Source organism: Leptodactylus fuscus, chromosome 2 (assembly GCF_031893055.1).
Source record: "Leptodactylus fuscus isolate aLepFus1 chromosome 2, aLepFus1.hap2, whole genome shotgun sequence".
Taxonomy (NCBI): Eukaryota; Metazoa; Chordata; class Amphibia; order Anura; family Leptodactylidae; genus Leptodactylus; species Leptodactylus fuscus.
In genome coordinates, this window is record NC_134266.1 from 240,266,468 (window position 1) to 240,293,664 (window position 27,197).

General features: G+C 45.0%; 1 protein-coding gene across 1 annotated transcript in view; it reads left to right on the forward strand.

Moving 5' to 3' along the window:
- The first annotated feature begins 3,207 nt into the window (after positions 1 to 3,207).
- Positions 3,208 to 27,197, forward strand: part of TRPC4 (transient receptor potential cation channel subfamily C member 4) — a 158,901-nt gene continuing 134,911 nt past the window's right edge. The window contains exon 1 of the mRNA XM_075265909.1: positions 3,208 to 3,872. The gene's annotated coding sequence lies outside the window, so the exon portion shown is untranslated. The remainder of the gene's footprint in view (positions 3,873 to 27,197) is intronic.

Sequence of the window (27,197 nt, forward strand, 5' to 3'; positions counted from 1 at the left end):
ACGGGAGAAATCTTGGAGACGGTTGTGTGAGGAGTGGATGAGGGCAGAGCGGAGTAGGAGGTCATTGGAGGATCTGAGGTTACGTGTGGGCAGGTAGCGGGAGATGAGGTCAGAGATATATGGAGGGGACAGGTTGTGGATGGCTTTGTATGTTAGTATTAGTAACTTGAACTCAATTCACTGGGCAACAGGTAGCCAGTGAGGAGATTAGCAGAGGGTAGCGGCTGATGAAGATCGGTGGGCGAGGTGTATTATGCGAGCAGCACAATTTAAGGTGGACTGGAGGGGAGTGAGAGTATTCACAGAGAGGCCATGTAGAAGTGTGTTGCAGTAATCTAAGCGGGAGATTATTAGGGCATGGGCTAGCATTTTTGTAGTTTCTGGGGTGAGGAAGGAGCGGATTTGATGGATGTTCTTGAGTTGGAGGCGGCAGGAGGTGTTGAGGGTTTCAATGTGCGACTTGAAGGATAGGTCAGAATCCAAGGTTATACCAAGGCAACAGACCCGTGGGACAGGGGTAAGGGTGGTTCCATTAACTTTGATAGATAGGTCAGGTAGAGGGGCCGTGAGAGGTAGGGCGAAGATGATGAACTCTGTTTTCTCCATTTTGAGTTTGAAGAAAAGGGAGGAGAGAAAGGAGGCTACGGCCACTAAACAATCTGGAACTCTGGCCAACAGGGAAGTAAAGAGAGAGATATATCTGAGTGTCGTCAGCATAGCAATGGTATTGAAAACCATGAGATTCTATGAGTTGGCCATAGCCGAGATTGTAGATGGGTAACTGGAGGGGTCCTAGGACGGAGCCTAGGGGGACACCTACAGACAGAGGGCCCGGTGAGTGGGAGATGCTGAATGTGCGGTTGGTGAGGGAAGAGGAGATCTAGCAAAGGGCCAGGTCTGAGATACCAAGGGATGAGAGAGTTTCTAATAAGAGGCAGTGGTCAACTGTGTCAAAGGCAGAGGAGAGGTCAAAGAGGAGGAGGAGGACAGAGTAATGGCGCTTGGCTTTGTCAGTTAGAAGATCATTAGTGACTTTGGTTAGGGCAGTTTCTGTGGAGTGACAGGTGTGAAGCCTGACTGTAGTCTCTCAAAGAGCAGGTTGGACAAGAGATAGGAGGATAGTTTGGAGTGGACATGTTGCTCAAGCAGTTTTGAGCCATACAGGAGCAGTGAGATGGGGTGATAGTTGGCTGGAGAGGACTGGTCGAAGGACAGTTTCTTAAGTATAGGTGTGACTGTGGCATGTTTGAAGATGGAAGGGAAATATCCATTGGATAGGGATAGGTTGAAGAGATGGGTTAGGCCCGGACTATTGACTTCAGTGAGTTTGGGGATGAGATGTGACTGGATTGGGTCAAGTGTGCAGGTTATACCGAGTAATTTCCAATAAAATTATATATCAATCTGCTCAGCACCTTCTGTACCACAAACTGCTGCCTACACAATGGATAAGGAAAATGTACTTAAGAATGGAGCTGAAGCGTTCCGAAATGTCGTAATTTGTCATCATTATGAGTTAGCCATTAAAAAGGTATCAACTACTGAAGACTATCAAGTTCTTTTGTTTTTTTTTTTATATTTCCTACACAATGGATGGCATTTTATTGTGACATGTTCGCTTTAAATCTATGAAAATATATGATTGACATTCTGTTTTGACTCCCTGGTGAAACCTGAAAGACATGGCACCACTGTTTTGTGCCATCCCTGTAATTCCTGAACCCTCCTCTGAGATAATATAATGAAACCAACCGAACATTCCCCTAGTAACAATACTGAAGATTTACAATGACACCCCCCAGGACATGTCAGTGCCCATTGAATAGAATAGACCCTTTCCTCGAAGTACTATTGTAGACACTTGTATGTGAATGGGATAAAACAGCCAAGCATCCGGCCTGTATACCATTCTCAGATTATTCTAAAACCTCCCAGATATTTGGTAAAGTGCAGCTGAATTCCTCAGGAAAAGATTAGGGCTGACATTAAATTTGCAAGCTGTGTATGGGAGATGCTTTGAAAACATCCATTACCTATAGCAGACAGTATTATTCCTAGATGACTACTGGAAAAATGTAATTTCCTCAATTTCACACCGAAAATGTAAAAAAAAACAGACTTAAATGGGAATTCGCATGAAACTGTTTTCACAGTCATATTCCCTGGTTTTGTAACATTTCTCTGGGCAGATGTACACAGCATTCCCCATAGGACGCTCAATGCAATTCAACACTGTGTACAGATAGGCTGTCAGCTCCAAAATCCTGTAGGCAGAGAACAAGGGAAAAAACTGAATTGATAACAGAGGCGCTGTCTATGTGAAGCCGAATACATTGCGGCTAGTTACTTTTTCAGATTTTGCGTATTATTTTCTGTTGTGTTGTTGTTTGTTTTTTGTGTTATTTTTGGTTGTGCTGTTGTGATTCTATTTTTTTTTATTTTGTGTATTATTTAGTCATTTTATTCGTTTTTGTCACCATATTATTTTTGTTTTTGTGATTTTGTGTGTTATTTATGTTGTGTTGGTGTGATATTGTTTATTTTTTGTAGTGTTGTCATTTTGTGTACTTTTTTTATTGTGTTGTGATTTTTTTGTATTATTTTTGGTTGTTTTGTTGGGATTTTGTGTATGTTTTTGTTTTATTTTGTCATTTTGTGCATTATTTAGTGATTTTATCAGGGTTTTTTTTATGATTCTCTATATTGTTTTTGGTTTTTTGTGTGTTATTTATGTTGCGTTGTGATTTTTTTGTAATATTTTTGGTTGTGTTGTGATTTTTTTGTATTATTTTCGGTTGTTTTGTGATTTTGTGTATTTTTTGTTTTATTCTTTTGATTTTGTGTATTTATTTGTTTTGTTTTTGTGATTTTTTGTATTATTTTCTGTTGTCTTGTGATTTTTTTTGTCTTACTTTTGGTTGTGTTGTGATTTTTTATGTATTATTTTCAGTTGTTTTGTGATTTTGTGTACTTATGTTTTAGTCTTTTGAATTTGTGTATTATTTAGTGAGTTTATTAGTTTTTTTTATGATTCTCTATATTATTTTTGTTTTGTTTTTGTGATTTTGTGTATTATTTATGTTGCGTTTTGTGCTTTTGTGTAACCTTTTTTTATCTATTTTTTTTAAAAAATCTTTGTTTTTCTTTTTTATCTTAGAATTTGTGATTTAGTTACAATAGAATAGCATTGACCTGATTAAAATCTGGATACTTTTGTCAGGCTCTACGTGTCTGCGAGGAGCTCAACAGATTTTGCTGTGAGTGACAGCTAGAGAAAACATACCAGGCAGGCAAATGGAGCCAGCAAATCAGTAGCAAGTGATCAGTGAGCAATAGGGGAGATGCAAGGAAGGAGCTTTAAGTCAGTGGGAGGAAGGAGAAACTACTCAGAGAGTGGGAGAGAAGGATAATCGAATGGGAAAGCAGGAGATCAAAACAGAATGAAGGGATACCCTGAGGGATTTCACCAAAGAGAGGCGGATACTTTACAGCAGGGAATGATGCAGCCTCCATATAAGTCAATGTAGGCTAGCAGCAGTCCAGACAAGTGCAAGTGCTAATCTTCATTTCATGTGCATGCTTCTTAACTACAGCAAGACACTAAGCCCAGGGATGACATGATGGCATTTTTGCAGTCAGCATGGGATATCCTTATACACTTCTCTATTGATTTCCGCTCTTCGCCTCCTAAAAGCTTCTAGAAATTGAGAAAGACCATTCCATCTTACACCATGAAGAACAGATATGATCACAAAAATTCAATGTTTTACCTTTCACCATAAATCTTTGGGATGAAGTTTCACTTGGAAAAACCCAATCTGGAGAATCTGTGAACTTCACTTGTGGATATCAGAAAATTGCAATTGCACTACGTAAGTGGCAAGTAACTTATTATACCTTTTATTTAGTATGCTTTATGTTAGAAGCCGAGGAAATGTTATTCTTTCTTGGTAAAAAGAATGAATGTCTGTTTATATCTATTAACCTTTAAGACGCCACCTTTAAGACGCCGTATTTATTATTATACCTTTTTGTAGCGTTCGTACCTATTTTACGTAGTAACGTGGTTTATATAATGTACTCTATGTTGGAGCATCAGCAGAGATAACAGACTGTCTTAGTTTATTGTACTGTGGTTTAAGGCTGGGAGACGCTGACACCTACAGGAAGGATGAGAAACCAAAGAGTAGGAAAAAAAATTGACTTTTAAGAATTTTTTTTATTGAAAATGTTGATATATCGAAATATCACTTTACTGATTGACCCTTTAATACCCGATAGTTTAGGCGTCACTATGCCATTTATCCTAGACAGCAACCGGAAGTTAACATACGAGGGGTTGTTTGCCACTTAAGACCTGATGATCACCAGTGTCGTCTTCCTTATCTAATGAAATTCTGCATAATCTTTATAGGGTTAAGTAGTTGAAATTAGATTATTGAAGGAAAGAAAAGCATTGGTGTAATAAACATCACCCTATATTTGAGGTTTCTTGACCGTGGACACTGTGGTGGAGGAACATGTGATATACTTGGTGTTAAAGGGATTGGTAGGTTTGAAGTAGACCCCGAAATTGGCTACATTTGAACTATACTTCATATTTAAAGGAGCATTCCGGTAATTATGAGGATAGGGGATAGTTCTCTTATTGGCTAAAGGGACTTCCACTGGTCACAAGAGTGGGGGTCCTATGAGTCCCACAACCTGGGTCTGGAGGAGAGGAACCGTACTTCACCAAGGATCAACATACAAAAACCTTTACTACGTATTTCGGGGTTTATACAAGGAGAATAACAGAGGGAGATCACACAGTAATCTCATAAGAATAAACAGAGCCAACCTACTTCTTCATTTAAATGGACACACAGGACCCCCTTTCTTATGATCGGTCCTACCAGAGACCCCCAACCATCAATTGTTCCCTGTTTTATTCTATGGATAGGGAATAACTTGTAATTACTGGAATAATGCTTCAATATGACTCATGTACTGTAAAGTAAGAAATAACCTCTACGGAGAAAAACTGAAATAGTTACTGATGTTTATTCATATTATGCATCATGATCATGTGAGATATCAATAGAAAATTGGGAATGACTGTTGTTATATTGTAATTAGGACCGATTAATTAAGTTAATCATTAAAGGGTTCATAAACCTTTTTGGACATGTCTGTTTTAGGAATTATTTGTATTCCTCGTCTTTTCTTATAATATTGTATTGTACCATTCTTCTGATATTCTTCCTAGAAAATGATAAATTAACTGGATGTTACCATTTTTTTTTTTTTTTTTGGGGGGGGGGGGGTCCGTACAATGTTTGCCCCAGACACACTGGTGCCGTTTAGATCACTAGACAAATGGTAACACACATTATGAATTTCTTGAAGGAATAACAGAGGCACAAGACAGAATTTTGAGAAAAGAGGCTCCAGAATTGTTATTTTATGGGGAATAAAAGTATTATGAGAGCAGACAAGTTAGGAGAGGTAACAGGTCCCCTTTCTTCTCCATTTATTATTCTAGATAGTGTGATTTACCATAAGCCTCAAACCTGGAACCTATTCTTCAATCCATATTAAAGGTGGTTTTAAAGTGATCCTCTTATTTAGAGGTGTGGTTTGAGGCTCTTGCACCTCGTGTGCGGACACTCTTTGGCCTGTGCCATTTAGAATAGTGGTAGATTTTATGTGTTTTGGTGCCCTTTCAGGGTCTACGGCCCAGTAGTGACTGGTAATCCTGCACCTGTCATAGCTAAGCCATGGCTGTTACTGGGTTATAAATGGCATGTAGAGTTGGAACAAGGCTCCCCATGCCCAGAGCAGGGGTTTCAGATTACCCAGGGAGTCTCTTACCCAGATTTGACACAGCACTTAATAAAATTGATCATCCCTGATACAACCTGATGTTGTGTTAAAATTAATCATACCGTGACCATGTGTGGTACCCCGGACATGAGTAACACCCGACTTTCATAACTTCTAGCATGTCCTAAAAATTAGTGTCTTTAGGTAGACCGATCGCATTATATAACCTAATACCTCTCCTTTTACACTCCCAAAACTAGCCCTGCTTTGTTCATGTCCCCCCCCCCCCATATTCCCATAGAACATGATTCCTTTATCTACATGTAACCCTGTATGCCAGGCCCTTTGGATCTGCACATACAAAGAGATTGGCTGGTAATGGCTCATATAGTTTTCTACACTTGTATTAGTGTTATTTTATCTCATTAATATACCGTGTAAGTCCTTCTGGTGTCACCCCCTCTATCTCGTAGTGTTAGGATAACAGAAGCAGTACTAGATACACTGAACAAAATGGTAAATACGGCTCTGTGTGTCCAATACCCCCCAGCCCGTACCAACTCCAACCCACAATGGTCTTCACCAGAGCCCCAGATGGTGGGGATGGACTTGGCGGCACTGCTGGGCAGAGCGGTATGGGTTGGGATACGCCAAACACACAAATCACAGTAAACCAGACACTGAGATCTCTTACGAGCAGACGTCTTGAGTAGCAGTGCAGTACAGAGAACCAGAAGGCTGTGGCACGTGGTCAGCAGGTGGCAGCAGAGAGTCAAAGCGTTGTTGTACGATCTGGGTCATAAACAAGAGGGCAGCGCAGTACAGCGGGAAATCCAAAAGGGAAGGATCAGGCAGGTCGAGTCAGTAACAGGAGTGGTGGAGAAGTACAACATTGGTGGAGCAGAGATCTAAAGGCAAGCCGGGGTCATAAACAGGAGAAGGCACAGTACAAAAATCAAGAGACAAAGGCAAGGTCAAAGGTCAAGGCAAGGGGTCAGAGCACAGACAGTCAGATACAGGAGAGAAATGCCTACTATCACTAGGAAACACTGAATAGGCAATGGTGGTCCCGAGCCAGAGCCCTCCTTAAATAGGCTTCGGCCCGCGGCTAGGCTGAAACCGGAGCGTCTTTAGGGTGAATTGATATATTACACCGTATTGTCTCACTGTGTCTGTAAAGTGCTGCAGAATATGTTGGCGCTATATAAATAAAATGTATTATTATATAATATTATTATAATATCAGTAAGTAGTGTAAGCTCTCCAGCATGCACATGAATGAATCGTACATGGGGGCATTCAGCAGGTACACTATGTTCTATGGGAGAACGTTACAATACGGATCTTATCAATGCTGTTCATCAAAAGACTCTGTTTGGTGAAAGAACAAAGTTATGTTTCAGCCCTGTCACTCAGGGTACGTTCAGTATTACCTTGATATAATGGTTACATGCTGTACCCTACAAAGGTGACAATATAGAAGGATGATGTATAAATGTTCCTCTTGTCATCTTGTGTGTTGTGTTATCGGACATTATTCCCACTTTATATCATTAGTGTCTTATTAAGAACACTGAAGCATTTCTTAATTAAATTACTAAGTGCTGCCTGCCTTGGATTATGTCTTTCACTACAGTGCTTACATCCTTCCTCTTGCTCTCCAATCTTATTATGTTGATGGGATCACACAAGCATTCCTTTTACTTCACTGGGTTGAATAAAGTTGCTATGTTTATGAAGACCTATGGATAGTATGAACGTTAGAGCACATATATCACCAGGACAGACCCCTAAAGGTTGTCCTCATAGGGAGGTCCAAGTGAAAATATGAATAAGTATCAATGTGAGACACTAAACCACCCACCGGTCCTTATGGACCAGTAGTTTAGGTTCTGAATTAAACTGTCCAAGGGCAAGTAATATTGGGGAGATTTATGAAAGGTGACATATTCAACGCCAGTCTTCACATGCCCTGCAATGTCGGAGGGTGCGCCACATTGAACCAGAAGAATAGATTAAGCAATAAAACGGTTCCATCAAATGATGGACAGCACCAGATTCCAATGAACCCATTGAGATCTGTATCCGTTATTCCTTCCCTGACATCGCCAGAAGAAAAATTTGACCTTACAGGACTTTTTTTATCCACAATTTAGGATGGACTAGAGCAGATGTGAACATAGTCTATTCTGGCCCAACTCATGGTGGTATCATGCTATTTGATATACACAGTAACATAACTAAAGTCTTGTTGGCCCTGGTGCAATCTTTTGTCCCGGGCCCCCTACCTCTTCCCTACAGTGAATTCTTGATAGTGAAGGTTATGGATGCTAAGGAGTTTAATCCACCTCAGTGTGGTTAGGGTAATCTGTGGGTCTCCTTGGCTTATGGGCCAGATGTAAGCTACAATCTCAATACTGATGCCAGTGCTTATGGGCCCCCTAAGGCTCCTGGGACCTGGTACGACTGCACCCTCTGCACCCCCTCAAGTTACGCCCCTGCTCCTTATATAACTCCTAGTCTCCTCCCATACTAAAGAACTCTCCACCAGGAATGTACCAAAAACTGTTCTGGATATACAGCAAAACTACAAGAAGAAGCAAAAGACATTCTATTCAACATAATAGGATCTATGGGGTATCCACTATGTTCTTCATCATGTTGCCATGAGCCAGTAATAAGACACTGTGTAAGAATTTGGGGGACTGTGTTGAATGAAGGAATCAGGTTCTAAGAAATAAGGTAGAAGGGAGAAGGGAGAGGAGTTATAGTAGATTAAGGAATGCTATAGTTATGGGGAATTAATCTAGTTTTCTGGGGTAGTGCTTTCCAGAGAACTGGTGCAGCATGAGAAAAGTCTTAGAGAGAGGAGTTGAAAGTTAAGATTATGAATGATGCATGTCTAAGGCCAGTTGCTTTGTAAGGTGGTTCCTTCCACAATGCATGTATATGTTATGTATAGTTGCACTGTATGTTGTATAATAGCTGCGTATCTGCCGATGATTTATTGTACTTATTATTCACTTTAATTGTGTTTGCTGCTGAGTCACTGCACCTTCTTCAGTCTGGTACTTTCTGGAAGGAGGGTGGCCCAATAATTCTAACTAAATTGGTGGAAGTTGTGCCTCGGGCGGTGCCATTTTTGCACCATCTACAGTTCAGCTTGCACATGCTATGTTCTTCTAGTCATTCCAGGAGGGAAAATTGCCATGTAAAAGGGCTTTACCATCCAGATTTCTGTTCTGACCAACCCAGTTTCTTATTTGTGTAACGTAATTCCCAGAACAGAGCCAGACAGTTTCCGTAGGCAGGCATACCAAGTCTAGTGTGTTGCTCAGAGGCAGTACATATAGAAGTAGAATGCAAACTGCTGGGAGACTTGGGCAATTGCTGCATGTTGCCTCAGGACCACTAATTCTGACATTAAGAAGTTACTGAGCATTCAGAGTGTCTACTGTCCACTGAACTGCTGTGGTTAATCATTGCTACAACTGAGGAACTAATACTAACTCATTTTTCGCTGGGCAACCTCTACCTAAGCAAAGTGCTGGTGACAACAGTCCTGTGAAGGGAATGGGTTTCTTTGGTCACAATGCACACACACGCACACACACACACACACACAAACAGCTAGTGGGGTCAAGATTGCCCTATCCTTGGGAAGGCAAAGGAAGTTATCAAAACTAGAGATGAGCGAACACTAAAATGTTCGAGGTTCGAAATTCGATTCGAACAGCCGCTCACTGTTCGAGTGTTCGAATGGGTTTCGAACCCCATTATAGTCTATGGGGAACATAAACTCGTTAAGGGGGAAACCCAAATTCGTGTCTGGAGGGTCACCAAGTCCACTATGACACCCCAGGAAATGATACCAACACCCTGGAATGACACTGGGACAGCAGGGGAAGCATGTCTGGGGGCATAAAAGTCACTTTATTTCATGGAAATCCCTGTCAGTTTGCGATTTTCGCAAGCTAACTTTTCCCCATAGAAATGCATTGGCCAGTGCTGATTGGCCAGAGTACGGAACTCGACCAATCAGCGCTGGCTCTGCTGGAGGAGGCGGAGTCTAAGATCGCTCCACACCAGTCTCCATTCAGGTCCGACCTTAGACTCCGCCTCCTCCGGCAGAGCCAGCGCTGATTGGCCGAATTCCGTACTCTGGCCAATCAGCGCTGGCCAATGCATTCTATTAGCCCGATGAAGTAGAGCTGAATGTGTGTGCTAAGCACACACATTCAGCACTGCTTCATCACGCCAATACAATGCATTAGCCAGTGCTGATTGGCCAGAATACGGAATTCGGCCAATCAGCGCTGGCTCTGCTGGAGGAGGCGGAGTCTAAGATCGCTCCACACCAGTCTCCATTCAGGTCCGACCTTAGACTCCGCCTCCTCCGGCAGAGCCAGCGCTGATTGGCCGAAGGCTGGCCAATGCATTCCTATGCGAATGCAGAGACTTAGTAGTGCTGAGTCAGTTTTGCTCAACTACACATCTGATGCACACTCGGCACTGCTACATCAGATGTAGCAATCTGATGTAGCAGAGCCGAGGGTGCACTAGAACCCCTGTGCAAACTCAGTTCACGCTAATAGAATGCATTGGCCAGCGCTGATTGGCCAATGCATTCTATTAGCCCGATGAAGTAGAGCTGAATGTGTGTGCTAAGCACACTCATTCAGCACTGCTTCATCACGCCAATACAATGCATTAGCCAGTGCTGATTGGCCAGAGTACGGAATTCGGCCAATCAGCGCTGGCCAATGCATTCTATTAGCCCGATGAAGTAGAGCTGAATGTGTGTGCTAAGCACACACATTCAGCACTGCTTCATCACGCCAATACAATGCATTAGCCAGTGCTGATTGGCCAGAGTACGGAATTCGGCCAATCAGCGCTGGCCAATGCATTCTATTAGCCCGATGAAGTAGAGCTGAATGTGTGTGCTAAGCACACACATTCAGCACTGCTTCATCACGCCAATACAATGCATTAGCCAGTGCTGATTGGCCAGAGTACGGAATTCGGCCAATCAGCGCTGGCTCTGCTGGAGGAGGCGGAGTCTAAGGTCGGACCTGAATGGAGACTGGTGTGGAGCGATCTTAGACTCCGCCTCCTCCAGCAGAGCCAGCGCTGATTGGCCGAATTCCGTACTCTGGCCAATCAGCGCTGGCCAATGCATTCTATTAGCCCGATGAAGTAGAGCTGAATGTGTGTGCTAAGCACACACATTCAGCACTGCTTCATCGGGCTAATAGAATGCATTGGCCAGCGCTGATTGGCCGAATTCCGTACTCTGGCCAATCAGCACTGGCCAATGCATTCTATTAGCCCGATGAAGTAGAGCTGAATGTGTGTGCTAAGCACACACATTCAGCACTGCTTCATCACGCCAATACAATGCATTAGCCAGTGCTGATTGGCCAGACTACGGAATTCGGCCAATCAGCGCTGGCTCTGCTGGAGGAGGCGGAGTCTAAGATCGCTCCACACCAGTCTCCATTCAGGTCCGACCTTAGACTCCGCCTCCTCCAGCAGAGCCAGCGCTGATTGGCCGAATTCCGTACTCTGGCCAATCAGCACTGGCTAATGCATTGTATTGGCGTGATGAAGCAGTGCTGAATGTGTGTGCTTAACACACACATTCAGCTCTACTTCATCGGGCTAATAGAATGCATTGGCCAATCAGCGCTGGCCAATGCATTCTATTAGCGTGAACTGAGTTTGCACAGGGGTTCTAGTGCACCCTCGGCTCTGCTACATCAGATTGCTACATCTGATGTAGCAGTGCCGAGTGTGCATCAGATGTGTAGTTGAGCAAAACTGACTCAGCACTGCTAAGTCTCTGCATTCGCATAGGAATGCATTGGCCAGCCTTCGGCCAATCAGCGCTGGCTCTGCCGGAGGAGGCGGAGTCTAAGGTCGGACCTGAATGGAGACTGGTGTGGAGCGATCTTAGACTCCGCCTCCTCCAGCAGAGCCAGCGCTGATTGGTCGAGTTCCGTACTCTGGCCAATCAGCACTGGCTAATGCATTGTATTGGCGTGATGAAGCAGTGCTGAATGAGTGTGCTTAGCACACACATTCAGCTCTACTTCATCAGGCTAATAGAATACATTGGCCAATCAGCGCTGGCCAATGCATTCTATTAGCTTGATGAAGCAGAGTGTGCACAAGGGTTCAAGCGCACCCTCGGCTCTGATGTAGCAGAGCCGAGGGTGCACAAGGGTTCAAGTGCACCCTCGGCTCTCCTACATCAGAGCCGAGGGTGCGCTTGAACCCTTGTGCAGCCTCGGCACTGCTACATCAGAGCCGAGGGTGCGCTTGAACCCTTGTGCACATTCTGCTTCATCAAGCTAATAGAATGCATTGGCCAGCGCTGATTGGCCAGAGTACGGAATTCGGCCAATCAGCGCTGGCCAATGCATCCCTATGGGAAAAAGTTTATCTCACAAAAATCACAATTACACACCCGATAGAGCCCCAAAAAGTTATTTTTAATAACATTCCCCCCTAAATAAAGGTTATCCCTAGCTATCCCTGCCTGTACAGCTATCCCTGTCTCTTAGTCACAAAGTTCACATTCTCATATGACCCGGATTTGAAATCCACTATTCGTCTAAAATGGAGGTCACCTGATTTCGGCAGCCAATGACTTTTTCCAATTTTTTTCAATGCCCCCGGTGTCGTAGTTCCTGTCCCACCTCCCCTGCGCTGTTATTGGTGCAAAAAAGGCGCCAGGGAAGGTGGGAGGGGAATCGAATTTTGGCGCACTTTACCACGTGGTGTTCGATTCGATTCGAACACGGCGAACACCCTGATATCCGATCGAACATGTGTTCGATAGAACACTGTTCGCTCATCTCTAATCAAAACATCTTTTTGGGCAAAATCATAATGTATAGTATGAATAGGGTGGTATATAGAGAACTAGGAGCAGACAAAGGGACATAAGGAGGTGGAACACTGCGGAGAGATTTAAGTTGTATTCTATGGGATGGGCAATCATTACAGTGACCGGCGCAGACTGGTGGCATTGGTATAGGGTCCAGACTGACAGATGAATCTTTCTGCTGCATTCAAAGGATAAATAGAGGAGAGAGTTTGAAGAAAGTAAGACCAGACAGTAGTAAGTTGCTATAACCTAGACGACAATGAGTCAATGAGATAAGCAACTCTGGAGATCTTTTTGAGGTGAAGGTAACATGAACAAGCAAATGATTCAATATACAAAGTAAAGGAAAGCGTCCTAATCCTGACAGCATGCTTGCTATGAGTTATGGTGGTGCCACATATTTAATAGGAAACATCACATTGAGGTGCATGTAGTGAAGGATGTAGATGAAGGAAATACACAATGTTCAGCTGAGATAGAAAAAGGACATGATGTTAGAGACAGCAGACAGACAATCATTGGTGTTCTGTAGAGATGAGCGAACAGTGTTCTATCGAACTCATGTTCGATCGGATATTAGGCTGTTCGGCATGTTCGAATCGAATCGAACACCGCGTGGTAAAGTGCGCCATTACTCGATTCCCCTCCCACCTTCCCTGGCGCCTTTTTTGCTCCAATAACAGCGCAGGGTAGGTGGGACAGGAACTACGACACCGGTGACGTTGAAAAAAGTAGGCAAAACCCATTGGCTGCCGAAAACATGTGACCTCTAATTTAAAAGAACAGCGCCGCCCAGGTTCGCGTCATTCTGAGCTTGCAATTCACCGAGGACGGAGGTTTCCGTCCAGCTAGCTAGGGCTTAGATTCTGGGTAGGCAGGGACAGGCTAGGATAGGAAGGAGAAGACAACCAACAGCTCTTGTAAGAGCTAAATTCCAGGGAGAAGCTTGTCAGTGTAACGTGGCACTGACGGGCTCAATCGCCGCAACCCAGCTTTCCCAGGATCCTGAATGGAATACACTGTCAGTGTATTCCCGTATACCCGATATATACCCCGATACCCGTTCCAACGGTGTGCCCCCCCACCTTCACCCCAGAAATACCCTGCAAGTCCCCTAGCAATAGAATTGGGGCTATATACACCCACAATTTTTACTACTGGTATACAGTGCCATTGTCTGACTGGGAATTCAAAGAGTATATTGGGAATACAAATACCCTCATTTCTTGCTACTGCCATATAGTGCCAGTTTCTGACTGGTAATTCAAAGAATATATTGGGGTTACGTGCACCCACAATTTTTACTACTGGTATACAGTGCCATTGTTTGACTGGGAATTCAAAGAGTATATTGGGAATACAAATACCCTCATTTCTTGCTACTGCCATATAGTGCCAGTTTCTGACTGGTAATTCAAAGAATATATTGGGGTTACGTGCACCCACAATTTTTACTACTGGTATACAGTGCCATTGTTTGACTGGGAATTCAAAGAGTATATTGGGAATACAAATACCCTCATTTCTTGCTACTGCCATATAGTGCCAGTTTCTGACTGGGAATTCAAAGAATATATTGGGGTTACGTGCACCCACAATTTTTACTACTGGTATACAGTGCCATTGTCTGACTGGGAATTCAAAGAATATATTGGGGTTATAAATACCCTCATTTCTTGCTACTGCCATATAGTGCCAGTTTCTGACTGGTAATTCAAAGAATATATTGGGGTTACGTGCACCCACAATTTTTACTACTGGTATACAGTGCCATTGTTTGACTGGGAATTCAAAGAGTATATTGGGAATACAAATACCCTCATTTCTTGCTACTGCCATATAGTGCCAGTTTCTGACTGGGAATTCAAAGAATATATTGGGGTTACGTGCACCCACAATTTTTACTACTGGTATACAGTGCCATTGTCTGACTGGGAATTCAAAGAATATATTGGGGTTATAAATACCCTCATTTCTTGCTACTGCCATATAGTGCCAGTTTCTGACTGGTAATTCAAAGAATATATTGGGGTTACGTGCACCCACAATTTTTACTACTGGTATACAGTGCCATTGTCTGACTGGGAATTCAAAGAGTATATTGGGAATACAAATACCCTCATTTCTTGCTACTGCCATATAGTGCCAGTTTCTGACTGGTAATTCAAAGAATATATTGGGGTTACGTGCACCCACAATTTTTACTACTGGTATACAGTGCCATTGTCTGACTGGGAATTCAAAGAATATATTGGGGTTATAAATACCCTCATTTCTTGCTACTGCCATATAGTGCCAGTTTCTGACTGGTAATTCAAAGAATATATTGGGGTTACGTGCACCCACAATTTTTACTACTGGTATACAGTGCCATTGTCTGACTGGGAATTCAAAGAGTATATTGGGAATACAAATACCCTCATTTCTTGCTACTGCCATATAGTGCCAGTTTCTGACTGGTAATTCAAAGAATATATTGGGGTTACGTGCACCCACAATTTTTACTACTGGTATACAGTGCCATTGTCTGACTGGGAATTCAAAGAATATATTGGGGTTATAAATACCCTCATTTCTTGCTACTGCCATATAGTGCCAGTTTCTGACTGGTAATTCAAAGAATATATTGGGGTTACGTGCACCCACAATTTTTACTACTGGTATACAGTGCCATTGTTTGACTGGGAATTCAAAGAGTATATTGGGAATACAAATACCCTCATTTCTTGCTACTGCCATATAGTGCCAGTTTCTGACTGGGAATTCAAAGAATATATTGGGGTTACGTGCACCCACAATTTTTACTACTGGTATACAGTGCCATTGTCTGACTGGGAATTCAAAGAATATATTGGGGTTATAAATACCCTCATTTCTTGCTACTGCCATATAGTGCCAGTTTCTGACTGGTAATTCAAAGAATATATTGGGGTTACGTGCACCCACAATTTTTACTACTGGTATACAGTGCCATTGTCTGACTGGGAATTCAAAGAGTATATTGGGAATACAAATACCCTCATTTCTTGCTACTGCCATATAGTGCCAGTTTCTGACTGGGAATTCAAAGAATATATTGGGGTTACGTGCACCCACAATTTTTACTACTGGTATACAGTGCCATTGTCTGACTGGGAATTCAAAGAATATATTGGGGTTATAAATACCCTCATTTCTTGCTACTGCCATATAGTGCCAGTTTCTGACTGGTAATTCAAAGAATATATTGGGGTTACGTGCACCCACAATTTTTACTACTGGTATACAGTGCCATTGTCTGACTGGGAATTCAAAGAATATATTGGGGTTATAAATACCCTCATTTCTTGCTACTGCCATATAGTGCCAGTTTCTGACTGGTAATTCAAAGAATATATTGGGGTTACGTGCACCCACAATTTTTACTACTGGTATACAGTGCCATTGTCTGACTGGGAATTCAAAGAATATATTGGGGTTATAAATACCCTCATTTCTTGGTACTGCCATATAGTGCCAGTTTCTGACTGGTAATTCAAAGAATATATTGGGGTTACGTGCACCCACAATTTTTACTACTGGTATACAGTGCCATTGTCTGACTGGGAATTCAAAGAATATATTGGGGTTATAAATACCCTCATTTCTTGCTACTGCCATATAGTGCCAGTTTCTGACTGGTAATTCAAAGAATATATTGGGGTTACGTGCACCCACAATTTTTACTACTGGTATACAGTGCCATTGTCTGACTGGGAATTCAAAGAGTATATTGGGAATACAAATACCCTCATTTCTTGCTACTGCCATATAGTGCCAGTTTCTGACTGGGAATTCAAAGAATATATTGGGGTTACGTGCACCCACAATTTTTACTACTGGTATACAGTGCCATTGTCTGACTGGGAATTCAAAGAATATATTGGGGTTATAAATACCCTCATTTCTTGCTACTGCCATATAGTGCCAGTTTCTGACTGGTAATTCAAAGAATATATTGGGGTTACGTGCACCCACAATTTTTACTACTGGTATACAGTGCCATTGTCTGACTGGGAATTCAAAGAGTATATTGGGAATACAAATACCCTCATTTCTTGCTACTGCCATATAGTGCCAGTGTCTGACTGGGAATTCAAAGAATATATTGTGGTTACGTGCACCCACAATTTTTACTACTGGTATACAGTGCCAATTTCTAACTAGGAATTCAAAATGCGCAAGGCTCCCGGAAAGGGACGTGGACGAGGCCGTGGGCGAGGTCGGGGGAATGGTTCTGGGGAGCAAGGTAGCAGTGAAGCCACAGGGCGTCCCGTGCCTACTCCTGTGGGGCAGCAAGCATTGCGCCACTCCACAGTGCCAGGGTTGCTTGCCACATTAACTAAACTGCAGGGTACAAACCTTAGTAGGCCCGAGAACCAGGAACAGGTCTTGCAATGGCTGTCAGAGAACGCTTACAGCACATTGTCCAGCAGCCAGTCAGACTCTGCCTCCTCTCCTCCTATTACCCAACAGTCTTGTCTTCCTTCCTCCCAATATTCCGAAGCTTTACAGAACAATAACCCAAACTGTCCCTGCTCCCCAGAGCTGTTCTCCGCTCCTTTCATTGTCCCTCAACCTGCCTCTCCACGTCACGATTCCACGAACCTAACAGAGGAGCATCTGTGTCCAGATGCTCAAACACTAGAGTCTCCTCCATCTCCGTTCGATTTGGTGGTGGATGACCAGCAACCCACCCTCATCGACGATGATGTGACGCAGTTGCCGTCAGGGCATCCAGTTGACCGGCGCATTGTGCGGGAGGAGGAGATGAGACAGGAGTTGGAAGAGGAAGTGGTGGATGATGAGGACACTGACCCGACCTGGACAGGGGGGATGTCAAGCGGGGAAAGTAGTGTGGATGTTGAGGCAGGTGCAGCACCAAAAAGGGTAGCTAGAGGCAGAGGCAGAGGTCAGCAGCTTAGGCGAAGCCAGGCCACACCCGGAATCTCCCAAGATGTTCCAGTTCGTACCCAGCCCCGAAAAACTCCCACCTCGAGGGCACGTTTCTCGAAGGTGTGGAGTTTTTTCAAGGAATGCGCCGAGGACAGATATAGTGTTGTCTGCACAATTTGCCTCTCGAAATTGATTAGGGGCTCTGAGAAGAGCAACCTGTCCACCACTTCAATGCGCCGTCATTTGGAATCCAAGCACTGGAATCAGTGGCAGGCAGCAACGGCAGGACAAAGGCCGCCTGCCGTTCACGCCACTGCCACTGCCTCTGCCTCTGCCACTGCCACTGCTGACTGTGCTGGCGATGCACTCCAGAGGACGAGCCAGGACACCACTTCATCTGCCTCCGCCACTTTGTTGACTTCTACCTCATCCTCCCCTGGTCCTGTCTTATCTCCTTCTCCTGCACCATCAAAGGCACCATCAGGCGTTTCTTTACAACAACCCACCATCTCTCAGACATTGGAGCGGCGGCAGAAATACACTGCTAACCACCCACACGCGCAAGCCTTGAACGCCAACATCGCTAAACTGCTGGCCCAGGAGATGTTGGCGTTCCGGCTTGTTGAAACTCCCGCCTTCCTGGACCTGATGGCAACTGCGGCACCTCGCTATGCCGTCCCTAGCCGTCACTACTTCTCCCGGTGTGCCGTCCCCGCCTTGCACCAGCACGTGTCACTCAACATCAGGCGGGCCCTTAGTTCCGCGCTTTGCACAAAGGTCCACTTGACCACCGACGCGTGGACAAGTGCATGCGGACAGGGACGCTACATTTCACTGACGGCACACTGGGTGAATGTAGTTGAGGCTGGGACTGCTTCCCAAACTGGCCCGGTGTACCTCGTCTCCCCGCCTAACATTCCTGGCAGGGACACGAGAAGAACACCCCCCTCCTCCTCCTCCTCTACCGCCTCCTCCTCCGCCACCGCCTCCTCCTCCGCCACCGCCTCCTCCTCCGCTGTTAGATTGACCCCAGCTACGAGTTGGAAACGTTGCAGCACTGGCGTTGGTAGACGTCAGCAGGCTGTGCTGAAGCTGATCAGCTTGGGGGACAGACAGCACACTGCCTCCGAGGTGAGGGATGCCCTCCTCGATGAGACGGCAATATGGTTTGAGCCGCTGCACCTGGGCCCAGGCATGGTCGTTTGTGATAACGGCCGGAACCTGGTAGCAGCTCTGGAGCTTGCCGGACTCCAACATGTTCCATGCCTGGCCCACGTCTTCAACCTAGTGGTGCAACGTTTCCTAAAGAGCTACCCCAATGTTCCAGAGCTACTGGTGAAAGTGCGGCGCATGTGCGCCCACTTTCGCAAGTCGACAGTAGCCGCTGCTAGCTTAAAATCTCTCCAGCAACGCCTGCATGTGCCACAACACCGGCTTTTGTGCGACGTCCCCACACGCTGGAACTCAACGTTTCAGATGTTGAATAGAGTGGTTGAGCAGCAGAGACCTTTGATGGAATACCAGCTACAAAACCCTAGGGTGCCACAAAGTCAGCTGCCTCAGTTTCACATCCATGAGTGGCCATGGATGAGAGACCTTTGTGACATCCTACGGGTCTTTGAGGAGTCCACAAGGAGGGTGAGCTCTGAGGATGCGATGGTGAGCCTTACAATCCCGCTCTTGTGTGTTCTGAGAGAATCCCTGATTGACATCAGGGATAACTCAGATCACACAGAGGAGTTAGGGATAGCATCCGATCCGTCACAGCTGGAGAGTAGGTCCACACATCTGTCCGCTTCACTGCGTTTAATGGAGGAGGAGGAGGAGGAGGAGGAGGAAGAAGAGTTGTCCGATGATGTGATGGTGATACAGGAGGCTTCCGGGCAACTTCGAATCGTCCCATTGTTGCAGCGCGGATGGGTAGACATGGAGGATGAGGAGGAAATGGAGATTGAACTTTCCGGTGGGGCCAGAGGAGTCATGCCAACTAACACTGTGGCAGACATGGCTGAGTTCATGTTGGGGTGCTTTACAACCGACAAGCGTATTGTCAAAATCATGGAGGACAACCAGTACTGGATCTTTGCTATCCTTGACCCCCGGTATAAAAACAACATCTCGTCTTTTATTCCGGTAGAGGGGAGGGCCAATCGCATCAATGCTTGCCACAGGCAATTGGTGCAGAATATGATGGAGATGTTTCCAGCATGTGACGTTGGCGGCAGGGAGGGCAGTTCCTCCAGTAGGCAACCAAGTTCTCACCGGTCCACACAAACGAGGGGCACACTGTCTAAGGTCTGGGACACCTTGATGGCACCCCCTCGCCAAAGTGCCGCCACGGAGGGTCCTAGTGTCACCAGGCGTGAGAAGTATAGGCGCATGTTGCGGGAATACCTTTCCGACCACAGCCCTGTCCTCTCCGACCCCTCTGCGCCCTACACGTATTGGGTGTCGAAGTTGGACCTGTGGCTTGAACTTGCCCTATATGCCTTGGAGGTGCTGTCCTGTCCTGCCGCCAGCGTCCTATCTGAGAGGGTGTTCAGTGCAGCCGGTGGCATCATCACTGACAAGCGCACCCGTCTGTCAGCTGAGAGTGCCGACCGGCTCACTTTGATAAAAATGAACCACCACTGGATAGAGCCTTCATTTTTGTGCCCACCTGTGTAAAGCACCCCAACATGAAACTCCATGTCTGTACTCAACCTCTCCAATTCCTCCGCATCCTCATACTCATCCACCATAAGCGTTGCACAATTCTGCTAATACTAGGCTCCCTCCAACATGATTTCCCCCAACTCTGCTGGTTAGAGGCTCCCTCCACCCTGATTTCCACCAACTCTGCTGGTTAGAGGCTCCCTCCACCCTGCTTTCCCACAACTCTGCTGGTTAGAGGCTCCTTCCACCATGAATTTGCCCAAACTGGGCTGTTTAGAGGCTCCCTCCACCATGAATTGGTCCAAACTGGGCTGGTTAGAGGCTCCCTCCACCATGAATTGGTCCAAACTGGGTTTTTTAGAGGCTCCCTCCACCATGAATTGGTCCAAACTGGGCTGGTTAGAGGCTCCCTCCACCATGAATTGGTCCAAACTGGGGTGGTTAGAGGCTCCCTCCACCATGAATTGGTCCAAACTGGGTTTTTTAGAGGCTCCCTCCACCATGAATTTGCCCAAACTGGGCTGTTTAGAGGCTCCCTCCACCATGAATTGGTCCAAACTGGGCTGGTTAGAGGCTCCCTCCACCATGAATTTCCCAAAACTTGGCTGTTTAGAGGCTCCCTCCACCATTAATTGGTCCAAACTGGGCTGGTTAGAGGCTCCCTCCACCATGAATTGGTCCAAACTGGGGTTTTTAGAGGCTCCCTCCACCATGAATTGGTCCAAACTTGGCTGTTTAGAGGCTCCCTCCACCATGAATTGGTCCAAACTGGGGTGGTTAGAGGCTCCCTCCACCATTAATTGGTCCAAACTGGGCTGGTTAGAGGCTCCCTCCACCATTAATTGGTCCAAACTGGGCTGGTTAGAGGCTCCCTCCACCATGAATTTGCCCAAACTGGGCTGTTTAGAGGCTCCCTCCACCATGAATTTGCCCAAACTGGGCTGGTTAGAGGCTCCCTCCGCCATGAATTGGTCCAAACGGGTTTTTAGAGGCTCCCTTCACCATGAATTGGTCCAAACTTGGCTGTTTAGAGGCTCCCTCCACCATGAATTGGTCCAAACTGGGTTTTTTAGAGGCTCCCTCCACCATGAATTTGCCCAAACTGGGCTGTTTAGAGGCTCCCTCCACCATGAATTTGCCCAAACTGGGCTGGTTAGAGGCTCCCTCCACCATGAATTGGTCCAAACTGGGGTTTTTAGAGGCTCCCTCCACCATGAATTGGTCCAAACTTGGCTGTTTAGAGGCTCCCTCCACCATGAATTGGTCCAAACTGGGGTGGTTAGAGGCTCCCTCCACCATTAATTGGTCCAAACTGGGCTGGTTAGAGGCTCCCTCCACCATTAATTGGTCCAAACTGGGCTGGTTAGAGGCTCCCTCCACCATGAATTGGTCCAAACTGGGTTTTTTAGAGGCTCCCTCCACCATGAATTTGCCCAAACTGGGCTGTTTAGAGGCTCCCTCCACCATGAATTGGTCCAAACTGGGCTGGTTAGAGGCTCCCTCCACCATGAATTTCCCAAAACTTGGCTGTTTAGAGGCTCCCTCCACCATTAATTGGTCCAAACTGGGCTGGTTAGAGGCTCCCTCCACCATGAATTGGTCCAAACTGGGGTTTTTAGAGGCTCCCTCCACCATGAATTGGTCCAAACTTGGCTGTTTAGAGGCTCCCTCCACCATGAATTGGTCCAAACTGGGGTGGTTAGAGGCTCCCTCCACCATTAATTGGTCCAAACTGGGCTGGTTAGAGGCTCCCTCCACCATTAATTGGTCCAAACTGGGCTGGTTAGAGGCTCCCTCCACCATGAATTGGTCCAAACTGGGGTTTTTAGAGGCTCCCTCCACCATGAATTGGTCCAAACTTGGCTGTTTAGAGGCTCCCTCCACCATTAATTGGTCCAAACTGGGCTGGTTAGAGGCTCCCTCCACCATGAATTGGTCCAAACTGGGTTTTTTAGAGGCTCCCTCCACCATGAATTTGCCCAAACTGGGCTGTTTAGAGGCTCCCTCCACCATGAATTGGTCCAAACTGGGTTTTTTAGAGGCTCCCTCCACCATGAATTGGTCCAAACTGGGCTGGTTAGAGGCTCCCTCCACCATGAATTGGTCCAAACTGGGGTGGTTAGAGGCTCCCTCCACCATTAATTGGTCCAAACTGGGCTGGTTAGAGGCTCCCTCCACCATTAATTGGTCCAAACTGGGCTGGTTAGAGGCTCCCTCCACCATTAATTGGTCCAAACTGGGCTGGTTAGAGGCTCCCTCCACCATGAATTTGCCCAAACTGGGCTGTTTAGAGGCTCCCTCCACCATGAATTTGCCCAAACTGGGCTGGTTAGAGGCTCCCTCCACCATGAATTGGTCCAAACTGGGGTTTTTAGAGGCTCCCTCCACCATGAATTGGTCCAAACTTGGCTGTTTAGAGGCTCCCTCCACCATTAATTGGTCCAAACTGGGCTGGTTAGAGGCTCCCTCCACCATGAATTGGTCCAAACTGGGTTTTTTAGAGGCTCCCTCCACCATGAATTTGCCCAAACTGGGCTGTTTAGAGGCTCCCTCCACCATGAATTGGTCCAAACTGGGGTGGTTAGAGGCTCCCTCCACCATTAATTGGTCCAAACTGGGCTGGTTAGAGGCTCCCTCCACCATTAATTGGTCCAAACTGGGCTGGTTAGAGGCTCCCTCCACCATGAATTTGCCCAAACTGGGCTGGTTAGAGGCTCCCTCCACCATGAATTGGTCCAAACTGGGTTTTTTAGAGGCTCCCTCCACCATGAATTTGCCCAAACTGGGCTGGTTAGAGGCTCCCTCCACCATGAATTGGTCCAAACTGGGGTTTTTAGAGGCTCCCTCCACCATGAATTTGCCCAAACTCTGCTGGTTAGAGGCTCAATCCACCCTGATTTTCAAAACAAATGTTGGTGCCAACCTCAACTTACTACAAGGGCCAAATTCACTGCTGGTGACAAGCTCTCCTCACTGCAAGTGCCAAATACACATGTTTCAAGGTGTTTTCCTACTGTCAGAGAGGTGGTATTGAGTGTGTAAAGTGTGTAGTTGTTAGGCTGTGATGTTGGGGTAATAGAGGGTCTTTGGTGTGTTAGATGCCCCCAGACATGCTTCCCCTGCTGTCCCAGTGTCATTCCAGAGGTGTTGGCATCATTTCCTGGGGTGTCATAGTGGACTTGGTGACCCTCCAGACACGGATTTGGGTTTCCCCCTTAACGAGTATCTGTTCCCCATAGACTATAATGGGGTTCGAAACCCGTTCGAACACACGAACATTGAGCGGCTGTTCGAATCGAATTTCGAACCTCGAACATTTTAGTGTTCGCTCATCTCTAGTGTTCTGTAGTAGTGCAGGGTGATGTTACATGATAAAGTATATAATTGGATGTCATCAGCATAGAGATGTTCCTGAAAGCCAAATCTAATGTTTTGTCCAATAGAGGCTGTATAAAGAATACCATCACTGTATAGAAAGGACCTTTGTCTGAACCATGAGACATCTCAACAGCGAGAGACAGAAATAAAGATGCAGAGCCATCGAGTGATGCACTAAACAAGTGGCCAGGGAGGAAGGAGGAAAACCAAGAGAGAGGAGTCTGCTCAACACTGGAAAATGACTGGTGGCTAGACCACTGCAACATACAGACGCAGTGTAGTGGATGGGAATTAAACAAATTCTATCCATGCACTACAAAAACACTGTAGGTTTTGAACACACAACATGTCAATTATTACCGTGTGTTCGTCCATGGCTTTCAACCTACTGGGAGTCGGCTGGATTTGGGATGTGTCCAGTGAAGAATGTCTGCTATGGGTATTCCATAAACCCAAACACATGGGGCCTCAACCTGAAATGGTTTTCCCAGTAATGAGTTATCTCCTATAGGAAATGTCTCATAAAGGCTGGAGCACCCGGCAGTCAGAAGAATTCTTCAAGTTCTTCAAGTTCTCCCGAGTTTTGCATGTGCCTAGAGAGTTTGTTTTCATGCATGGCCACTCCTAGATTCACTTCTCCATCAGTATTGGCTATAGATGTGAATGATGCAGTGGCCATAGCTCCGTAGGCTAGGTTCACATCTGCATAGGAGACTTCATCACAGATTCTGCCTGCACAAAATCTCTCCAGCAGTAACCCAATGGACACCCAGCAGACCCCAGTAGAGTCCATGGAGTCCATGGGTAACCGTTTTTGTAGTGGACAGGCTCTCCGTCTTTCGGGTCCCGAGTCGAATGCCAGTTTGAACCTAGCGTATGTGAGAGAGAGAAGGGTGTAGTCTGGAAAAAGAAGTATATTCCAGCCAGGCACCTAAGGGGTGTGTGGTGAGACCCACACCAGGGAGGTCATCTGACTAACTAGGCCCTAATAACAGTCTGTGTGTGAAGACTAGCAGGGTGGCACCACACTGACAGAGTTGATCTCTCCATACCAAACCTACAGAGCAGGTACTGTGCCACCCGTTGTTGTTGCCAAGGTGGGAGACTGGTAGCCAGTCTCCTGTATAGTCAGGGAAATGTGTTCCTATGTTTAAGTCAGTTCTCAGCCAAGAAGGTCTTTGTTTTTGTTATTTGTGCCTTTGCAAAGGCAGTGTATGCACTACAAGTGAATAACGCCTGAACTTGTGTGCAACCCAGTGTCTGTGTCCCTGTTTCCTGCACTGCTACAAGCATCTACCTGAGCGAATCATCACACGTAGGACCAACAAAACAAAGCACATGTTAATAAAATCCTCATCAGATTCCTCCATGAAATCCTACCCTTGCACATCATTATTGCACCATGGTAACTCAATAGGTTAAGACAATTCATTATGTATATCTAGTTTTGCTGCATCTGACACTTTCAACTCTCCTACATCTGCAAATATAATGGTAATAATAGGTTGGGATTCCTATATTATTGTGCCTCAGTTATTTTTTCTTAGATTTCTATGTGAAAAGATGACTTAATACATCACTTTACAGGATACATGAGAGCTGCAAAATGATGTGTGACAGTGTGATATGTACCAAGGTTTTCTCACATCACGCATGTAGTCAAGAGTCAGTGTCAGTCATTCAGCTATTTAAGGCCTATCAATAAATGACACGTAAAGGAGAGAAGAGTCCTCCAGATCTACAAGTATGTCTTAATGGTTGTAGAAATAATACAGTAGTTTGAGATTTAGAATAAGAATATCTTACAGGGTTCTAGGCTGCAGGTTACACTGGGGTCACACCTGTGTTTGGGATTCCGTTCTTTGGGTCCACTTAAAAAGTGGTTACATGAAAACCCATGGACCCCATAGACTATATTGGGGTCCGCAAGGTCTCTGCCCAGTTTCTGCCTGTAAAAAGCGCTGCTTACAGGACTTTTCTCTCTCATTTTTCAAGTGGATTCAGGCATGGAATTACCGAATGGAAACCAGGCGCAGGTGGGAACATTGCAATAGTGCACACAGTGATGTCACAGTTACCGTTATACTGGTGAATATATCAATATATTATATTACATTGTGTATGTATATACAGTATATATATATATATATATATATATATATATATATATATACACTGTATATATGGTATAAATGTATATCATACAAACGCAACATTAATTTAAAGAGGCTGTCATGTTTTATAATAAGGTGCCTCTTGTATAACCTTTTTATATACTTCATGTTCCAATTTATCTTTATTTTATTTATTGTTTTGTTTGTAGATTGTGAGCCCCATATAGGGCTCACAATGTACATCTTTCCCTATCAGTATGTCTTTGAATCAGTATGGGAGGAAATCCACGCAAACACGGGGAGAACATACAAACTCCTTGCAGATGTTGTTCCTGGCAGGATTAGAACCCAGGACTCCAGCGCTACAGAATTTACCACTAATCCACCGAGTTTCCCCCCAATTTCTCTTTATATCCAATCACTCTTTGTTTTCAGTGAATGTCAATGTTCTTGTTCTTATCCAGTGGCTGAAATCCCATATTCACCCTTCACTAGCTGAGAGCTTGCTGCATTTGTGTCCAGTCTAGACAATTCTCTGCAGTGACATAAGACTCTCTCCGGTGCTGAAGGTTTGCTACAATGTTATAGTATAGATATAACTACAGTATAAACCTGGAGATTGCATGGCTGACATTACTATACCTTAAGAGTACTGCTGGCAAAGCTTTAATAGACAAGACAGAATAATGCTGCTTACACTGCATTAAGGAAGGTCACAGACATGTGATGGATATCGCCCATGACACCCTATAGACATTTATGTTTGGTTTGGGTGAATGTACTTATTATTTCAATAGGAGAAGACAGGTGGCCACAGAGTTCCTCTAGTGCCATTTATCAAAGGGAAGATGATGGGATTGGACAGGGGACATTGGAAAACCATAAACTAGCACTCCATAGCATTGCAATACACAACCCTGTGGTGCACGTACTCGGAGAGACAATATTACCTATGGTAATCTCCTGGATACAAATTTGCATCATGTTAATCCTTTAGCCTCAATTGCAACAGTTGATCCCAACTACTGTAGTTCCGACTATTGCTATTTCTTACTATGTTCCCCCCCTAGAAAGCAAATTTTTATCAGGAGATTTCTTATTATTCCTACTCATATGCTTAGGATGACAGCTGTAACAGACTTTCTTTAAGCAAGGCACTTAATCTTGTAAAATGTACCATATATCCAAAAAAGAAATTATCTTGACTTGCTGCAGCGTGATATCCTATCTCAGAAGACAACAAAAGTAATTGCAAACCCATTGAAAGAATTGAATTATCATTTTGTACCACAGTGTTGTTAATGTGTTATGAGTTGTGTTAAAGGGTTATCCAGTTTATTAAAAAAAAATGTAGATTTATTTTATGGTCATTATTTACAGCTGTGACGTTTCATTTGTAAGATTACTACCCCTCTCTGTGAGCAGTTCAGCCAGCA